At 36.7% G+C, this 12,588-nt stretch overlaps 1 protein-coding gene across 4 annotated transcripts in view; it reads right to left on the minus strand.

Moving 5' to 3' along the window:
* The window catches only part of ZNF385D (zinc finger protein 385D), a 415,474-nt gene that overhangs the window by 73,305 nt on the left and 329,581 nt on the right, over positions 1 to 12,588 (minus strand). The gene's annotated exons all lie outside the window — the stretch shown is intronic.

Consider the following 12,588-nt stretch of genomic DNA (forward strand, 5'->3'; position numbering starts at 1 on the left):
TTAATTATAATAATTTTTATTATTACTTTGTACCTAAGTTGAAAACTCAAGGATCCTCAAATAAATTTTGAGGACCTTGATCCTAAAAATTGCATGTAGACCAAATTTGGTCTGTGGGAACTACTTCAATGAAGTGGCAAAATGTCTGCTAGCAAATCACTTTTCAATGTTATTTGTAACAACTTCCTACTTATTTGGCAGTACAAGTCAATTTAAGCATGTCCTAATATTTTCATCTGGTTCCATATATCAGTGTTAAAAAGTTAGGGACCTTTCTAAGCCATATATTTTATAACCTTGACAAATTGCTCAAATATAAAAAAGGATTTGTCTATAAAATCTGTCTGTGTATTTATGTTATAACCACACATAAAGTTAAACATACTACAAAACAATAAAAATACTGTATGCAGATGAACAGTTAGGAAACAGACCCGGGGTGTAAAACTCAGCTGTATTTTCCTTGCTTAAGTGCAGCATTGTACCACAATCACCATCACAGCATCATATTATCAAGCAAATTGAAATGTGTAAAATACATTGAGAAAGATGAAATTAGATCTAGATTGTCTGTTTTAAACAATCCAGACAGTATTCTTTTGCAATTACAGACAACATATCTACATGGCAGTCTTCAGTATAAGTTTGTCTGCCTGACTAACGTACTTCACTGGATTATATGCCTTCTCACTTATGCTCTTTAGGCAGTGGTCCAACAAAAACATTATGGTTAGTTTTTGCATCGAGAATAAAAACATGTCTTGTCCTATTCTCAGAGAATTTTTAACTCTGCAGCACTGCATCTTCTTTTTCATATCCCTCCTGATCCACCTCATGTTACCATTCTTCTTACAGATTGTTTTCCTGCCTTAATCACTCCCTCTAGGCGACACTTTCATAATCAAGGCCAGTTCAAATAAAAGAAACCTTTTGCAGAAGGTGTAGTGGATGTGTTCCACTGATTCTTTCTTGCAAAATTAAATCCAACTATCTTGCATTATGTCTTTCTCTTTCACAATGCATTTTGAAAGATGTCTGTTGTTGGTAAGGCTCCATGCTTTTACTTGGCTAACTAGTAGCAAGGCTACAGCATGCCTTCACCCTAAGAAAGCACAAAATTGAGAAGGCTGAGAGTGCTGGAAAGTCTATTCTGTCTGCCTGGGACTACAGAAGTTCATGCTATCTTTCTTTTTTTTTTTTTTTTCCTACCAGCTAATGGATGCTACCCCCACCTCTGTTATTATTCACAATACAATAGTAGTAATTTTGGCTAATACAGCAACTGATGTCAGGATTCTCCAGACCAAAAAGCTCTAAAACAATAACAAAAAATTAGATTCCCAGTTCAAACTAATACTGTCAGTGAGCTGGGCACACATGCACAGTTATAATACATAACTGCATAAGCCAAGAAGGCTTCTGTTCTTGATGAAGTCAGGGAAATTGCTTATGAGAGGTCTATCACACACTACCATAACTTCCAAGTACAAATATTTTCCTATAGTTGGGCTGTCAATAAGTATTTGAAAAATAATTTTACTGGTGTCCTAAGCCTACAAGAAAGTGATAAAATTCAAATGACCTTCTTATTTTTGGAACAAGTGTGTCATTTTCTAGTGACTCCAAAGCCTGACCAGCCAGTGATGACAGCATTGCCCAGGGAAGGTTGCAGGGAAGGATGCAGCTGAGACATCTGTATCCTACCAGTTACATGTCATTTACATAACCAGAGCTGATCTCCATGGAACTTCTCCTGTAAGGAAACTGGGGAAGTTTACAGGGAGAAAGTCTAACAGCCCTGAGATGCCCAACACTTGGTTCAGCCTAAAGCAGGGCTCTAACAGTGAGAAACAGCTAAAAATTTTGTAGAGGATTGTGCAGTCTTTTTCATAGAAATATAGTTACTCTATTTAGTAGTTAACTTTTTACATGAGGATATATTAAATTAAAAAAAAAAAAAAACTTTCTTGCAAGGCCCTCTATTTGTTTGGTCAGTGAGTGCACATGAGAAATCCAGAATTACACCCAAGTCCTGTGCTTACCCACTAGAAAACAGAAAAACTCCACAGACTTTAGCAGTTTCACAGACACTGTACATGAAACATTTAATTACCTTTGCAAGCCTTAGCACAATAGGAGATTAAGTAAAAACATGTAATGTAATTTTGAAAGATGATGTCAACATGATGATATGGTTCATATTGAACAAGTATCCTAATTTCTGCCTGATACATACAAATTCAATCTGCAGTCAATAATGGTGAAGATAAACATTGCCTATCATTATTTCTACCTTCTGCTAAGCTTACTTATATCTTCTGAGTTGTATCATTTAAATTTTTTGAGCAGTCTATCACAACACAACTCTGTAATCCAATTACTTTATTCACTCAGGTGTAATTGCGGTACTAAACACCAAGGATATGTGTAACACGATTTCTTTCAGATATGTTCTGAGAGAAGGCTTTTGCCCCCTAAATTGTGATCGATCAATTCACCCTTTCTGTAGAACCAAATATACAATAACAGGTCAAGAACCACAAAGGTCTTTTCTGAAGAAAACAACCCAGAAGAATTCTCTGTCATTATGGCAGAACAAAATGCTCCAATATATTATTCTCCAGGTATTTATCTTTCTATGGAAAGAAATCTCCCTCTTTCTGCTCCCTCTTCTCCTTCCCAAAGCGTTTATTCAGTATACTCATGAATGTACCCTGAGACTCACTGATCAGAGTGAATGAGTGCTTCCTGAGCTCACTAGCATCCTTGCATAATTAATTTGCTCAATCCCTGTTCTTGAGCTTCTTCCAGAGTAATTTCTATAATGGTGAGAGATTGCACCGGGCAAAAGCCTGCATCACATTGTGAGAGATTGGCATCGACACCATTCTTATGGTAGAACCATCCATTGTTTAGTAAAATCAATTTCATTTTCATTATGAAAAGGAATATAATATTTTCTTATGGAAAGCAAAACTTGTTTTATCTTGGTCAGATGAAGAAGGTAAAAATTTCATACCTAACTTCACTTGTTCCATAGGACAGTATTTTTATGACCATGCATCTGCTTTCACTATAAACTGCCATTGAGTGTGACATTACCTGAAATAATTTAGGCAAGATACAAAAATCTGCCTGAATATAGCACTGCATTCTGAGGCAACATACACTGTGCCAAAATATATATACTGAAGGGAATATAACTCAAGTTATCAATCAGTTCTCATACCTGGCATTTTTCCTTTAAGGACACCAGTACTTCATGCAGCACAACAAAATTTTGTTACACGTTGAAATACAATAAACAGGCCATTCATTTTGCCATCTATTTTATCCTTTTTATTGTTAAGAAAAAGCAGTTTTAAGCTTATTTTGACAAGGTTATCAAGTTCTAGAATCTGGAATTTTATACATTCTGTTTTCCAAAGTAATATGGTTGTTTAGGGGGATGCTCTTTAAATGGGGAGATGAAACATGGTCTTTTGAAAACTACCGTCATCAATAAAATTAACTTTAACATTTAATCTCATCTTTACTGTATTCATTAGCATCATCATTTATTTTCCCCATAGCAAATCTTAGTGCAGCTAGAATTTCAAGAGAATATTAAACTCATTTGGTATTTTTTTTCATTTAGATCAACCAAGTGATTAATCTCAGATTAATATTAGAATTATATACCAAAAAAAGTTAATCTATACACACTGCTATGAGCTATGCATATCATAAAATGAAGCATATATTCATTCAGCTTAGTAAATATAATATGCTTCCATATTTGAATCTGGAACTGATATATTCCAAATGGACAACTTGAACAAACAATATATGCTACTGGTATTTTGTAGAAATGTAGCCCAGATTCCTTGCACTAGCAGTGTGCACTACAACATATTTTTTAAACATTGTATTAATAATGTAAATTTAGTTCAATATTCAGGTTATACACAAATTATGATTATTTAAAAAACAAGGGATCCTGTTGAACTTAACTTCAATTTTCTGAATAGTTCAGTTTTTTCTGGTGCCACCAAAAGAATGACAGTGTTGGATACGGAGCCACCACCTGTTTGAATAAGAGCTTGTTCACAATACCTAATTGGAGTCAAGGATCTACACATGCACTTACCTGCCCAGACACTCATTTAATTTAGAAACTTTTCACTGTTTGAACAAAACCCACTTGATTCAGCAGGCATCTTGTGAACTTATAAGTAAAGAGAGTTGAGTAGGTGGGTTTGGAGTACCTTGTCTGAGTGTTTTCACCTGCTTTCGGTTGCCAAGGAAACTATTTCTGTCTGTTTACCTTCACGATAAAAATCTCATTGAATTCTGAGTTTCTGATATTTTTTTGACTGAAGCATAGCATCATGGAAGAGCAATGGTCAGACACAAAGATACTACAAGAAATTTCATAAAACAGTAAAAGCTCAAAAAGCGCTTCCTTATGATTTGAACCTTATATTTGAAATTACAAGTTAATATGATTTCTATATACAAAACCATAAAAGAGAGTCCACAGAGTCATTGTAACTGCTCCTAAACACAGTCTTAATACACTTATTGCAATCACTGTTTTTAATACTATAATTAATAAAAGCTTTTCAAGTTTCAGTTTTGTGTTCAGAAAAATGTTGATTCAACTTCCCAACTATTTCATAAAAACATACAGTTTCACAGATTTTTCATTTTGGATTCTCAATATATATTTCAATCATTATTTTAATGTAAATATTTCCAATGTCCTTTAAATCAGCTCCCACCCATAAGCAGAAATTCAAAACCCACAAAAAGAAATATAAATGCTCAAATTTCCTGATTACAACTCTATTTTATGTGAGCTTGACTGTAGGTTCCCAGGTTAAATCTCCAGCCTTCTTCTAGAAGACTGTAAATATACATAAAATATCATTTGAACTTTTCCACTGTGAAAAGTTTGCACAGGTGCACAAGGAGGGAAGAGTTTATAGATTCTTTCATTCTCTTAATAGCTTGAAAGGCACCCAAGCCTTCCATGTACAGAAACATCCATAGAGAGGCAGTGTGTTTCCTTGTAATAAAAGAACTCTTATTCACTAGTTGTTTGCTTATTTAGACACATTTTGTATGTCTAAAAGAGTTCTATGCCAGTAATTTGCTTAAAAAGTGCCACTATAAGTGTGTCCATAAGACTTCTCTCTCTAGGCAGAAATACACATTACATAAAAAAAAAAAAGGGAAAATAAGTAAAACGAATAAATGCTGCCTACTAAAAACAAAAGTAAAATGTTTCATGTAATGAATCAATATAAATAGAACACAAATAGCTTAGTGGTGATAAAAACTAGTGCCATATCAAGAAAGAAAATTTGTATTAAAACCAGTTTTTTCTAAACAATTAGGCAAGGAGAAAATATTTTGAGAAAATAATCCAAAGGGAACAACGGTTTATAGGGCACAGGAAATTGAAGATCAGTCAGTCTACAATACAGTTCTATTTATTCCTTTATATATTTTTAATTTGTTTTGCCTTATTTTCAGTTATCCGTGAGTGATTTTGTAAACCTATTAAGGGTCTCAGTGAACTTCACAAAATACTGTATGTACCTGTAAGATTTGCCACTGCTCTTCTACCAACCGGCACAGAGGCTTAGCACTTTGTATCATTACTTTAACATATACGTAGAGCTCACAGACCTGCTTGTGAGCAAGTCATTAAATCTGCCATTAGAGCTAGCCATTAAATCAATTAATATGATTGGTTCTTAAAGTAATACATATATGTGGATAGATCAAGTTGTTCCAAAAGTAGTGAAGGCTGAAAACTGAGGTTTATTTAATGAGACATGTAGGCTGTTGTACTACCATCAATACAGAAAAGGCCATGATACCTTCCAGTACAAAGCTTTACTCCTTCAAGCTGTTAGGTTCCCTGCAGGAAGCCACAGTTAGGGATATTAAACACTATATAAAACTTAAAGAGATGTTCTGACATCACTTACTGTTTACACTGCAGTTACATTTTGTCTCCTTCCTACAAAACTTTCTACTTAGTTGATGTTACACTGAAATCTGAAAATCTGTTGGGTTTTTTTTTCCCCATTGAACAAAACCAAACTGAAGATAAAAGAAACTGGCTGCAATCCTATAAACTTTACTGGATAAGAACAGTGCTTCTGAAGTCAACTGGACATTTTAGATGTTGAAGTGCTATAGGAGAAGTGTCTCAGAAATGCTCTATATTTCTACATTGGCTTTGGTTTCTCATCTCCTCTAGTCAAGCACAGGTTATCAGGTTCAAAACTGGAACAGTTATATGAAATCATAAGGTGTATAAAGTAAAAAAAGGTTAAACTAGACAGGTATAAAAGCTCTTTCTGGATTTAAAACCTAAGACATTTGTTTGGGCAGAGATTACTTAAAGAGTGAAATTTCCAAATGGTACAGAAATTTAATGCTGAGATTCCAAAGTTTTTGGAGCAGGCAAATCTCTTCATATCTGTTCACAAAACTGATTAACAAATTTATACTTATTTATTTGTTCTCTCTTGTTTTTATGTTGCTCTTCCTTTTGCTATGGCAGAGCTAAGGAAAAGACAGTACGTCTTCCCCAGTCCCTAAAAAATTACTTTCAGAAAACTGGTTTCTTTAGTAAAAACTTGTAGAGATTTCTGAACCTTCTTTGAATAAAATGGAAATAGGAATCTTTAACTTCACCTCCAATGAATAACTAAAACTGTGAATAGCTCTCAGTTTGCATCCATGACATCTCACTGCTAGGATAATTAGCATGCCTCAGTGTGCTTTGCAGCACCCCAAATTTATACAATGGAGCATGTTGTAATGAAAACTTCTATATAAAAAAGCCAAGAACTCCCAACAAGGAAATCTCCTCATGGGTTTCCAAGCTGGTGGCATACATTTGGAGTGCATGGACAGTTTGATTTGGGCTCAGTGAGCTTCAGGATGATTTCTGGATTTCACCACTGAGTACAGGTGAAGCAGCAATATGGGGCAGCCAGGTTCTTATGTCCATAGCTTTATAATTTTTAAAACTGATCACTAAAAAATTTCTTTCATACGTTATGCTTAACATTACTATTAAATTGCATAAACCAGTAAGTTATTTTTTCTCTCGGGAATGTATTCATGATTACTTTTTGCAAATAAGTGCACAAATATGATTAGCTTTTGAAAATTGCTCCTTATTCTGTTACTGGTAAGTAATTTTTATAATTCTGCAGTGTAAACAGATGCTATTTTCCACTACACATTCAGCTGTAATGAGCTAATTCAATGTGTTAAAAACAACAAAAGATCTTCAAGAATGAGCTATTTGCTTCAATATTACAACCTCCTTTGAAATCTATGTTGAAATCATCAGTGATAGGAAGTTAGAAAATTACTGTAGAAGCCCTGTTGCAAAAGAAGGGCTCAGTTCATTTATTCAAATCCCAGCTGTGTTCTGTTACCTTCCTAACAGACATGTTATCCATCATATTGATCCCAAAGTTATTTTTTGACCAGAGCTAATATGCTTCATTACTTTTCCTGTAACAAAACAATATTTGGGCACAAGTTCTGTAACTGTTTTAACATTCACACTTATGAAATCATTATACACCAAAATCTGGAAACAATGAACCATGATATTTGCCTTGCCCTTTGGAAATGGCAAGGACCTCCTTCCTATGAAAGAGAGAAAAATAAAACCAAAACAGAAAGCAAACATGTTGAGTTTAGATTGTGTGGGTGAAATCCTGGCACCACTTAAGTCAACAGAACTGTTGACATTTATTTCACTCTGGACTGGCATCTGAAAGAAAATGCAATGCTCCATCTGGAAACAGTGTGAAGAATTTAAAGATGGACGAACAGCTTTTGACTACACCAACAAAACCAAATGTACATCACAGAAACACATCAGCTGAGAAAAAAAAGTTCTGTTTTCACCACAAAAATGTGTCATAACTTGGAATATGTTAAATGCTTAGCCTCACTATAGGATTTGTTTTAGTAACTGCATCATCTTGGTTGGCACTTTATACTAATATTCAGATGCTACTGGTATCTTGTGCATAAATATATGCTACAAAATAGTGAAAATAAAAATTAAGAACACCAGAACAAAAAAAAAAAAATAGCCCAAATAGAAATGACTTGATTTTTCTGCTCTCTTTTACTAGGTTTTTCTTAACACTGCTAGAGACAAGCATGGGAATATTTTCCAATTTCTTTTATATTTTAGCAAATCTGTTTGAGAAAGGTAATTGTATGTGTATATATATAAGTATTTATATAGTTACACACACAGCATGGAAAGCTGCCATCTCACCAGAAATATAATATTAGATGGAAAGCTTTCCAGTGTGGAGTACACTTGAAACATAGATATATATCCCCAGCAAACATCCAGCTATAAGAGACTCACAGTTTTGTCACAGAGACATAATCCATTGCCCTTTTCCTAGAGAGTTGCAAATAATTTGTGCAGCACTTTATGGACAGATATAAAGACACAATGCATATCAGAAGCACCACATATCAGAAGCACCAGGGAGTATGACACCAGAAGAAGGCAGATAATCATTAGAACTTTCAGTCTCAACTGAACTTTTGAGACTATTTTTTCATTTTAAATACTTTCTCACTTTTGATCCGAGAGCTGGATTACATCTGTGTCTATCTCGTAATAAAAATACAAACAAAATGTAATCAAAATAAATAGACAAAATAAATAACTCAATTTATGTCCCAAAGACTGTGCTTTGCAGTATAAATAATTTCAAGAATGACTGGTATTTCGACACGAACGAACCTTAGATAGACCAAGAAAACAAAGCCCTTTCCTTGAAAAGACCTTAAGGGTGTGAGTTCAGACTATGGATTTGGAAGGGTATTAGCAGACAGCAAACATTGTGACTGTAAAAGAAAGGACTTGTAGATGTAGGTTCCTATGATCTACCAAATTATGATGAATACTTGCCAGTAAGTTATCTGCCTGAGGCAAATTAACTGGCCTGAGACAAGTCAACATTCCCAGTCTCCTCAGAGCCTTGAGAGGCCTCCACTCCCAGCTCTGGATGAGGTTCCTCTGTGTGCCACCTACTCCACCAGCCACATCACAGAACTGAAATGGCTTGGGTCCCTTTCGTAAGGGATCTGAAGATCTCCTGTTTCCATCAGCTATGACATTGGCAGAGAAAACTTCCACTACACCAGTTTATGCAAAATCCCATTCAGCCTGGCCTTGAACACTTCCAGGGATGGGCCATCCACAAGTTCTCTGTTCAAGTGCCTCATCACCCTCACAGTAAAGAATTTATTTCGAATATCTGATCTAGAGCTGTCTCAGTATTAAGCCATCCTTCCTAGTCCTGTCACTACATGCCCTTGCATATAATCCCTTTCCAACTCTCTTGTAGGCCCCCTTTAGGCACTGGAAGACTGCAGAAAGGTCCTTCCAGAACCTCCTCTCCTCCAGACTGAACAGTCCTAACTCTCCCAGCCTGTCTTCATAGGAGAGGCTCTGATCACTTTCATGGCCCTCCTTTGGATTCACTCACTCCAGCAAGTCCATGTCCTTGTCCTGCTGGGGCTCCCAGAGCTGGACACAGCACTCCAGGAGGGACAGAGGGGCAGAACCTCGACCTGCTGCTCACCTTGCTTTTGATGCAGCCCACGATTCAGTTTTCTGCCTAGGCTACAAGTGCACATCAACAGGTCATGCTGAGCTCCTCATCCACCAGTATCCCAATTTTTCTGTATTCGTAGCAGGCTACTTGTCCTTCCTTCCACTCTGCAGGCTTCCTTTTTGTGTTTTTCATTTCAAATACAAACTAGATATTACTTCCAGCTGAGTGGTTTAAGATGCATTAGCACCTTCAGGCTTACAGAAGGGAAATCTAGCAGGCTGCTTTAGGCAGAAAACTGGCCAGGAATAAAATTGAAAGCTTTCAGGCTAAGCCAAAGTGTTGAGTAGCCCAAATATGGTAGAAGGACAAGCAGTTACCTGCTAATGATGGTAACTCTATAGCCCAAGTGTTTATTCAGTCATGTGCAAAAATCTTTCAGTAAGTCAAACAGGTCTATGACTTTTACTGTCCCGTTCTCGGCTGTTTTTGATGGCCTGGAAAGGCTCGGGATGGCCTTGGGACAGCCCGCGCTCCAAAGGACGAAAAGGGTCTTCAGGTTTTTTCTCGGTCTTCGGTGTTTATTAGTTTTTATCTACAAGATTTTCTCTCGGCCCGACAGAGGTCTGCACAGCACGCCAGCCATGAGCACACTGAGAGCCCCTGGGGCGGTCACTTATCTTTATACTCAAAACTACGTATAAGATATTTACCTGTTTTCCCCAATACCTTTCACCCTTATTGACCAGTGCACTTTTAGTAATAACCAATCCCAAAGTGCCAACATCACCACAGAAGATGGAGGCCAAGAAGAAGAAGGACGGGACACGCCCTAATTCCTCCATCTTGTTTCTCTAGACCCCCCCTGTACTGAAATTCTAAAACCTGTGTTTCACACTCTAACTAACTTATCCCTTCACCATTTATCCCAGTGAAATCCTCCCATCCTCATACAGGTGTCGTCTCCTGTGTAGGATCAAAGTCCAGCCACCAGACCCTTCTGGCAACATTCCAGGACTCCCGAGCCCCCCAAGGGTGGTCTCGGTCACTCTGCACATCAGGACTGCTGTGCTGAGATCCCACATTTTACAAGTTCAGGAATATGGGTATAAGCCTTGATATTTTACAGGAGAGACCCTTTACCTCCTTTATCTGATCAGACAGATCATCATTGACCAAATCATTGGTCCTGCATATTACCACAGGAGGCAGCAAGAGAATTTAAACATTATTTTTGCAGAAAATGTGCAGATGTGGCACTTGGGGACATTGTTTAGTTGGACTTGATGGTCTTTGAGGTCTTTTTCAGCCTTAATGATTCTAGAATTCTATGATAATATATCTGAATGTATGGCTATTTACAGTGCAAGAATTTCAGAAAATGACTTGATGTTAATGATAAAATCATCATTCTGTTTATTTATCCTTTGGTGCTGATAAAAGAGAATTATGCTTCTCTCCAGCCAAAGGTCCTCAAGGGCCAGCCCATCACTCACCAGTTACAAGTTATCATCACTTATCAGGTTGAAAATGTATCAAAACAGCTTGCAGAGAAACACCAGGAGCCCTTGCCTTGTCCTAAATGTAATTCATCTTCTATTAATAACATACTGGAATGAAATGAGCTGCTCTTACCCACTCAGCCAAGGAAAATCCTGCTTCATAGCCATAGTTCAAACCCCTCAGTTTTCTGTGACTATACATACTCAATTAAAAATGCATATTTGGAATTGATGGGACCTTTTTTACAGAAAAAAGGAATCATGCCTGCAAAATACACCGATTCTTATGACTGCAATGATCAGTTTCAATACTTAAGTCAGAATTCATAGTCCAATTTCTCTAAGTTTTTATACCTCCTCACTGAGACTCAATCTCTTACTATTCATATCAGGAGCAGCAGCCGTAAAAAATTGCCAACATGAGGACATCATTAGGGGCGGGAGAAAGGAAGGCAAATATTTTTGCCTTTACTTTCTTAATCAGGGAATACAAAAATCAACATCTTTTGGATACAAGTAGACTTTCTGAGAAAGATGATGTACAATCGTTGCTAATTTTGAAAATCCAGATTTAAATCAGTTGCCCATTTAAGCTATTCTAGAACTGCTTCTCTCATTGTTCCTTACTGCAACTACCAGAAAAAGGCTCATAGAATTCAACCACTTTAACTTCTGTATAGGTTTTATTAGTGAGTAAGAAAAAAAATATTAATTAAGGCTGACTTTGGAAAAGTTCTGAATCCTAAGTAACCCCAGCTGAAGAGTGTCAGGATGACAAACCTCCTCCCAGTTAAAAAAAAAGAAAAAGACTTGCGGTGGTCAGGATCATGTATTTCAAGATTCTGTCTTCAAACCTTTCTGCTCTCTGGACTTGGATGTACTTTCCTTGGGATAACTTTTTCTTGGGTTTCAACAAATAGCTTTAGGATCATTCGGCATTAATAGCTTCTGGATGGCTCTCATTGTGCTCCTACTTTGAGATAAATTGAGTTTACGTTGACACCTGAAATTTTCCATTTCTCAAATCACCTATTTCTGTCACTATACCCCAAATGTTAATCATTACCTATGATAGACTCATAGTGTCCTTTTTTCCCACATATTGATCTCCTACTCTGCATCATTGCACCCATTACTCAATATTGTTTGTTTGTTTCTTCTCCTATATAGCTCCTTCTCACTCTTGCAGACCTTAGAACAACACACCTCAGTGTCTGGACCAGAACCTTTGTTTTCTCACTGCAGTCCATACTCCTCATGGTCCTTATTGCAGAATGCCACTGCATCTGCTGCTTTCTTCTTCTGAATGTGTGTCCTCTCCTTGTTTCTTGCCTTTTTTTTTTTTTTTTTTTTTTTTTTTTTTTTGTGGCAGCACCACCCCCAACAGCACTAATTTAGCACAGGAGAAGCTAATAAGACTACAAATATCCCAGGCTTCTCCCTGTGTCTTTTGCCTCGCTGGTTTACCATGCCTG

This window comes from Melospiza melodia, chromosome 1 (genome assembly GCF_035770615.1).
Source record: "Melospiza melodia melodia isolate bMelMel2 chromosome 1, bMelMel2.pri, whole genome shotgun sequence".
NCBI lineage: Eukaryota > Metazoa > Chordata > Aves > Passeriformes > Passerellidae > Melospiza > Melospiza melodia.